This window comes from Rhinopithecus bieti, unplaced genomic scaffold, assembly GCF_001698545.2.
Source record: "Rhinopithecus bieti isolate Rb0 unplaced genomic scaffold, ASM169854v2 scaffold_64846, whole genome shotgun sequence".
Lineage (NCBI taxonomy): Eukaryota > Metazoa > Chordata > Mammalia > Primates > Cercopithecidae > Rhinopithecus > Rhinopithecus bieti.
This window is the reverse complement of record NW_016825275.1, coordinates 701,464-710,514: the sequence shown is the minus strand read 5'-3', so window position 1 is coordinate 710,514 and position 9,051 is coordinate 701,464. Positions and strand designations below refer to the sequence as shown.

The window sequence follows — 9,051 nt, the reverse complement described above, 5'->3', positions numbered from 1 at the left end:
GGGGGGGAGGTGTCTTTTCTAGATACAGTTGCCGTATAAAATACAGAACAACCAATTACATTTGAATTTCAAATAAGCAACAAACTATTTGTTTGTTAGTATAAGTATGTCCCAAATATTGAAAGAGACATACACACTTACATGGAAAAATATTTGTTATTCTGAAATATTTAAATAGAAGAAAAAGTGATTTAACTGGTATCCTGTATTTTAATCTGTTAAATCTGATAACCCTACTTCTTTTTTTTTTTTTTCCTCTTTTTTTTTTTAATTATACTTAAGTTCTAGGGTACATGTGCACAACATGCAGGTTTGTTACATATGTATACATGTGCCATGTTGGTGTGCTGCACCCATTAACTCGTCATTTACATTAGGTATATCTCCTAATGCTATCCCTCCCCCCTCCCCTCACCCCACGACAGGCCCCGGTGTGTGATGTTCCCCTTCCTGTGTCCAAGTGCTCTCATTGTTCAGTTCCCTCCTATGAGTGAGAACATGCGGTGTTTGCTGACAACCCTACTTCTAAAGTAATCCTCTACTCTTACAACAAAATGAAACTATGAATAGGAATATTAGAAAACAATGACAATATTTAAGCCAGCACAGTAAAATTTAAAAATATTTAAAATTTTATTTTAATTTTAAAAATTTAAAAAATTTAAAAAATATCTCTGATAAAATGTCTTGACAAGTAACCAGTAGTGGATATCTTGGGAAAGTAAACTGACCCTGCTATTTTTTCACCTTAAAAAATGTATGAGCGGTTGGGTGCGGTGGCTCACACCAGTAATCCCAGCACTTTGGGAGGCCAAGGTGGGCAGATTACCTGAGGTCTGGAGTTTGAGACCAGTCTGGCTAGCATGGTGAAACCCCATCTCTATTATAAATACAAAAATTAGCCAGTCATGGTGACATACACTTGTAATCCCAGCTCCTTGGGAGGCTGAGGCAGCGGAATCACTTGAACCTGGGTGGTGGAGGTTGCAGTGAGCTGAGATGGTGCCACTGCCACTGCACTCCAGCCTGGGTGACAGAGTGAGGCAATGTCTCAAAAAAAAAAAACCATATATATATATATATATGTATGTGCGTGTATATATATATGTATGTGTGTGTATATATGTATGCATGTATATATATGTATATATAAAATAGGATGATACATAAAAATCATCCTAATAGAATGAAAGATTACAAAGTTCCTTCTATTTACCAAATAGGCTCTTCTACCAGCTAAAAACAGTGCCAACATCCTCAGTCATGTCCTTTTAGTCAATAATATATGTAATCTAGCTTGTAAGAACATATATGTATGTAAATATGTGTGTACACATACATATATGTACTTTACCCCCTCTTGCATTTAATAATTTATATTTTGAATGTTTAAAAGTGTAATAAAAGGCATGATACCAAGAAATATTTTTTTTTCTGAACTGGCCTTCATGTAAAATAGTTGTTTAACATTGATTCATATTTATTAGCCAATTCAAAAATATCATACTATGTGTCAGGGACTTTTCTAGACGCTGGAGACACAATACTGAATCATGCAGCCCCCCAAGGAGCTTTTAATCTTTACGATTCTTTTTAGTTCTCAAACTATGACTATGACCTGCCAGGGGAAAATCAGTATAATCATTTAAAGGAGGGAGGACTAAGCTTTTAGTGCCCACTATAAATGAAACTTAAAAAAAAAAAAAATAACTAAAAGAATGCACTGCTTTCCTTTTATACTAAGATACTAAGTATTATATTTTAAATGTATAAATGTTACATGATCCATATACACCCTTGTTGACCAAAACAAGATGATATTAGAGCAAAAAATCAGTAAAACCAAAAATGCTGTGTACAACAAACCCAAATTACATACAAAAACAATAAAGTATATTAGTAGACAGATAATAGTGCTTTAGTGAAGGGAAAACCATTTTTTTCAAGTAAATTTCAAATCAAATAATGGCCCACACTTAGAGAATCCTCAAAGACAGTGTCCAGGATAAAGATATGTCAAGGCTTTTTATTCTAAAGCAAAGTGGTCAAGAAAAAGGGAGAGAGAAAATTTAAAGGGATCAGAATGACAATAATTTTAGACCATAACCTCCAGAGTTTATAGAAGGAAGTGACCTTGGGATAAATGTACACAAAGCCAAAACAACTGAGGCTATCAATACATGAAAAAGTATCGTATTACTGGTACCAAAACAGACATATAGACCAATGGAACCCCAGAAATAACACCACGCATCTACAACCATCTGAGCTTCAACAAACCCGACAAAAACAAGCACTGGGGAAATGATTCCCTATATAATAAATGGTGCTGGGAAAACTGGCTAGCCATATGCAGAAAACTGAAACTGGACCCCTTCTTTACACCTTATACAAAAAACTAACTCGAGATGGATTAAAGACTTAAATGTAAAAACCAAAAACCATACAAACCCTAGAAGAAAACCTAGGCAATATCATTCAGGACATAGGCATGGGCAAAGACTTCATGACTAAAACACAAAAAGCAATTGCAACAAAAGCCAAAATTGGTAAGTTGGATCTAATTAAACTAAAGAGCTTCTGCACAGCAAAAGAAATTAGCATCAAAGTGAACAGACAACCTACAAAATGGGAGAAAATGTTTGCAATCTATCCATCTGACAAAGGGCTAATATCCAGAAACCACAAAGAGCTTAAATAAATTTACAAGAAAAAAAAAAACATCAAAAAGTGGGCAAAGACATTTCTTGAAAGAAGACATTTATACAGACAACAAACATATGATAAAAAGCTCATCATCGCTGATCATTAAGAAATACAAATCAAAACCACAATGAGATACCATCTCATGCCATGAATGGCAATTATTAAAATGGCAATTATTATCAGAATGGCAATTATTAAAAAGTCAAGAAACAATAGATGATGCTGAGGCTGTGGGGAAATAGGAGTGCTTTTACACTGTTGGTGGGAGTGTAAATTAGTTCAACCATTGTGGAAGACAGTGTGGCGATTCCTCAGGGACCTAGAACCAGAAATACCATTTGACCCAGCAATCCCATTACTGGGTATATACCCAAAGAAATATAAATCATTCTATTATTAAGACTCATGCACACGTATGTTTATTGCAGCACTATTCACAATAGCAAAGACATGGAACCAACCCAAATGCCCATCAGTGATGGGATGGATAAAGAAAATGTGGTACATATATATCATAGGATACTATGCAGCCATAAAAGGAAATGAGGTCAGGTCCTTTGCAGGGACATGGATGAAGCTGGAAGCCATCATCCTCAGCAAACTAATGCAGGTGCAGAAAACCAAACACTGCATGTTCTCACTTACAAGTGGGAGCTGAACAATCAGAACACATGGTCACAGGGAAGGGAACAACACACACTGGGCCTGTTGATGGGGGGATGGGAGGGAGATTATCAGGACAAATGGCTGATGCAGGCAGGGCTTAACACCTAGGTGATGGGTTGATGGGTGCAGCAAACCATCATGGCACATGTACACCTATGTAACAAACCTGTACGTTCTGCACATGTATCCCGGAACTTAAGGTAAAAAAAAAAAAAAAAAAAAGGAAGTACCAGATTAAATATACCTTTCTCTAGGAATGTAAAAAGAAATAACTCCAAGACCTAAATAATTTCGATGAATTAATATATTTATTTATTTATTCAGTAAGTATATTTAGACTACCTACTATGTCAAGTCCTGCTATCAAGTGCTGAGGTAAAAACTCAATACAAAGTGTTAAAAAAAAAAAAAATCCACCCCCAGTTCTACATAGAGGTATGTACAGCAGTGATACAACAGCCCAACAAAAATGAAACTGTGCAGAGATGACATCTAAACTGCTTCTTCAAAAATATGAAGATGTCCACTGAAGAAAGACAAGGGGATAGGAAGGAAGAGCCCAAGAAGCTGGAGGGCAGGTTTGGACACATTGTTTGAGAACAGAAGGGTTGGATGAAATCCCATTTTGAAGGGAATCATAAGGCGTTTTAGGCATAAAATGAGTCATATTCATACTTTTGAAAGATAATTCTGGCAGTACTATATAGAATATGTTAAACAGGAGAATGATTGTTAATAAAAAAAGTTTATGAGCAAAGAAATGCTAAGCAACTGAATTAGTCCAGTTCCCCCCCCCCCACCAAGAAATGTCTGGATTAATTTTATTACATTGTAATGGTTTCCACTTTAAATGTAAGGATAATACTAAATTTCCAGTTGGCCATTGTTCTCTTCTTCCTTTTAGGCTTTTTGAATTAAAATATTAAGAAAGCGATTTGCTCAATTCATCTTGTCAGAATTTATAGCCAAATTCATAAAATGTGCAAACATTTTATAAGAAAGTTTACAAGGTATGTTAATAATTACATTCATGCATTATCAGTGTACTACCTTTTTTAAAAATCACTTTTGATTCTATAAAGTGAATTAAAATGCCTTGTATGTTTTCTATTTAAAAATAAAAGTGACATTAAATGACATTTTAGAGGCCCATGTTGAAAATGAGCTAATAAAGCCAATTAATCCATACTAAATATTGAAGAAACACGTTTCCTCTTTTTGAAAGCTACAAGACACTAAATTCACCGGTTCCCTTATATTAAAATTTTCAGTTTAATTCTTTAAACTAGTGCTCTTCATGGACAAATACAAATGTTAGCACTAAGAGCCATTTTGATACCCAGAACTGAAAACCTCACGCACATGGACATCAGAATAAAAAATGATGCAAATATTTAATATGAAGTGACTTTTGGCATCTGCGTTCCCTGAATAGAAAAGAGGGTTCCTTTTATGCCAGGCATTGCAACAGCCAGAATGGGACTTTTATGAATTCAGGAGTTGACGCACACTGCATCTACTCTGAGAATAATAACCATGTTAAACTTGGAATTCATTAAGTATTCTCTCTCCATGGTAGTAATAAGAAATAACAACAACAAGAATAATAATAATAGCTAACACTTACGTAGCTTTTACTCTGGACCAGGCACTGTTTGAAGCATTTTCTATTTATTTTATTTATTTTTTTAACAATTATTATTATACTTTAAGTTCTAGGGTACATGTACACAATGTGCAGGTTTGTTACATATGTATACATGTGCCATGTTGGTGACCAATGGAACAGAACAGAGCCCTCAGAAATAATACCACACATCTACAGCCATCTGATCTTTGACAAACCTGACAAAAACAAGAAATGGGGAAAGGATTCCCTATTTAATAAATGGTGCTGGGAAAATTGGCTAGCCATAAGTAGAAAGCTGAAACTGGATCCTTTCCTTACTCCTTATATGAAAATTAATTCAAGATGGATTAGAGACTTACATGTTAGACCTAATACCATAAAAACCCTAGAAGAAAACCTAGGTAGTACCATTCAGGACATAGGCATGGGCAAGGACTTCATGTCTAAAACACCAAAAGCAACGGCAGCAAAAGCCAAAATTGACAAATGGGATCTAATTAAACTAAAGAGCTTCTGCACAGCAAAAGAAACTACCATCAGAGTGAACAGGCAACCTACAGAATGGGAGAAAATTTTTGCAATCTACTCATCTGACAAAGGGCTAATATCCAGAATCTACAAAGAACTCAAACAAATATACAAGAAAAAAACAAACAACCCCATCAAAAAGTGGGCAAAGGATATGAACAGACATTTCTCAAAAGAAGACATTCATACAGCCAACAGACACATGAAAAAATGCTCATCATCACTCGCCATCAGAGAAATACAAATCAAAACCACAATGAGATACCATCTCACACCAGTTAGAATGGCGATCATTAAAAAATCAGGAAACAACAGGTGTTGGAGAGGATGTGGAGAAATAGGAACACTTTTACACTGTTGGTGGGACTGTAAACTAGTTCAACCATTGTGGAAAACAGTGTGGCGATTCCTCAAGGACCTAGAACTAGAAATACCATTTGACCTAGCCATCCCATTACTGGGTATATACCCAGAGGATTATAAATCATGCTGCTATAAAGACACATGCACACGTATGTTTACTGCAGCACTATTCGCAATAGCAAAGACTTGGAATCAACCCAAATGTCCATCAGTGACAGACTGGATTAGGAAAATGTGGCACATATACACCATGGAATACTATGCAGCCATAATAAAGGATGAGTTTGTGTCCTTTGTAGGGACATGGGTGCCGTATTGTGGGGAGGGAGCAAGGGGGAGGGTAGCATTAGGAGATATACCTAAGGTAAATTAGTGCAGTTTTATAGCTAGAATGCACTCAAGAATCAATCAAAACTTGGAAAATATGTAAGACAGATGTATCAAAATAAATAATGGTTAATAAAATAAAGTAGTAAACACAATAGTACATTTCTGATTTCTTAATAAGGTATATCAACTGGTTGAAGAGAGAGTGGGAGAGGACTGAAGAATAAACTCAAATGTCAAAAAATGACTTCTCCCAGAATCGAGTTTAAAGTTTTCTTAGGTAAGACTAGAAATAAAAAAATTCTCTCTGTTAAAAGAATATTTAGCTTTCAGAGTAAACACCCAGCAGTGGAAAAAAGAATAAACAACAACAACAACAAACTTATTCTGAGAAAGAGAATTTTCAAGGAATCAATTAAAAGAACTTAATAAATGCAGTGCTCCTGAAAAGAGAAGAGTCACTGCCTGGATTAAAAAAAAAACAAAAACAAGGCTAGGAGTGGTGGCTCACGCCTGTAATCCCAGCACTTTGGGAGACTGAGGCAGGTGGATCACCTGCGGTCAGGAGTTTGAGACCAGCCTGGCCAACATGGTGAAACCTCGTCTCTACTAAAAATACAAAAATTGGCCAGGCATGGTGGCGGGTGCCTGTAATCCCAGCTACTTGGGAGGCTGAGACAGGAGAACTGCTTGAGCCTGGGAGGCGGAGGTTGCGGTGAGCCGAGATTGCACCACTGCACTCCAGCCTGGGCAATAGAGTGAGACTCTGCCTCAAAAAAAAAAAAAAAAAAATTGTTGGCTTTAAAATATTATTCGACAATTTACTCCAACAGATATTTATTGAGTAGCTACTACATGCCAGGCATTAGGAATATAAAGATGAATAAGGCATCTTTATTCATCTGCTCTTGAGGAACTTATATTCTAGAGAAGAAGATAAATTCATGAACCAAGTATTTAATAACTGTGACAGATGTAATGACGAAAATCCACAGAAGACAAGGAATACAGAGAGTACTGGCATTTCAACTAGAATGGGGCTATATGAGGGAATGTTTCCTAGAGAAGACAAAGTAAAAATTAAATCTTAAAAGATGAGTAACATGGCCAGTTCAAGAAATGAGAAGACAATCATAGCAAAGGAAACAAAATGAGTAAAGGTCTAAAGATCACTATAAGCACAGTGTTTGTGAGGAGTGACAAGTGGCCTTCAGTTATTGTAACACAAAATAGGAGACAAGAAGTGATGGAAAATGAGGCAAGAAAGGTTATCTAAATCTTGGAAGGCCTTGTTTGTTTTTCCATTAGAATAAGTTTGGATTTTATGATTCTTAAAGCCGGGCACAGTGGCTCACACCTGTAATCCCAGCACTTTGGGAGGCTGAGGTGGGTGGATTGCTTGAGCCCAGGAGTTCGTGACTATCCCTAGCAACTTTCCAAGATCCTGTCTATACAAAAAATTTAAAAAGTAGCCAGGTATGGTGGTGCATGCCTGTACTTGGGAGGCTGAGGTGGGAGGATCACTTAACTCTGGGAGGTAGAGGCTGCAGTGAGTCATGTTCATGCCCCTGCATTCCAGCCTGGGCAACAGAGCAAGACATTGTCTCAAATAATATAATAATAATAATGATAATAATCATTATAATACAGTTCTTAAGCAGAGAGGCTCATCAGAATCACGTGGGGGGCTTGAAAAACATACATATTTAGACTCTACCTCCTAAAGATACTAACACTCCAAGTTTAAAGAAGGGGACAATGTATCCGCATTCTCTAACAATTTCCCTGGTTAATTCTGTGTATTACATATAGATTGAGAGAATGTCTACAATAGTTTGGACCTAAACTGAACTGAATGAGAAAATGGGTTTCAAAAGGAAGGCAGAAGAAGCTTGCCAATCTATAATGGTACAGTTTAAAGAATTAAGAAAGAAAGGCAATTCATTATAGAAAGGCAAAAGAAATAAAAACTAACAACTCTGACTATATTTCCAAATTAAGTTATGATAGAAAAAATAAGAGAAATATGGATTAAAATAAGTTAAAAATTCTGAAGATCTTGACTTTAAATTTTCTAGATGCATATGATGTATATACTGAAACTTACATCCCGAAAATTCTTACACTGAAAAAAGTTATTTTGTTGTAAAAAATGTAGAGGAGGTAAAAGAACATAGCTATTAAGAGAGTAATGTTTAGGCCAGGTGTGGTGGCTCATGCCTGTACTTCCAGCACTTTGGGAGGCCGAGGCAAGCAATCACTTGAGGCCAGGAATTCGAGACCAGCCTGGCCAACATGAAGAAACTCAGTCTCTACTAAAAATACAAAAATTAGCCAGGCGTGGTTTCAGGCTGATGTAATCCCAGCTACTTAAGAGGCAGGAGAATTGCAAATCACTTGAACCTGGGAGGGGGAGGTTGCAGTGGGCCAAGATCGCACCACTGCGCTCCAACTTGGGCAACAGAGCAAGACTCCGTCTCAAAACAAAAAGAGAGAGTAAGGTTTAAATCCTGGCTCCACCATGCATTGTGTGACCTTAGGTAAGTTACCTAAATCTTTATGTGGACTCAATTTCTTCATGTGTAAAATGGAGATAACAATACATATTTTATAGGATTCTTGAGTATTAATTACATAACATATATAAATCACTCAGAACCTGGAACATAGTATAGAGTTAATAAATATTAACTCTTACTGTTAATGTAATCCTTATCATTACTCAGGAGGCTACAGCAAAATGATTCCAGAGTTTAGAAATAAAGTTACCTTCACAGTAAGGATAATTAGACTCAGCACAGAAGGAATGAATTTTTTTTTTTTCTTTTTTT

General features: G+C 36.2%; 1 protein-coding gene across 1 annotated transcript in view; it reads right to left on the bottom strand.

Moving 5' to 3' along the window:
- Positions 1-9,051, bottom strand: part of PPA2 (inorganic pyrophosphatase 2) — a 115,813-nt gene that overhangs the window by 20,833 nt on the left and 85,929 nt on the right. The window lies entirely within an intron of this gene.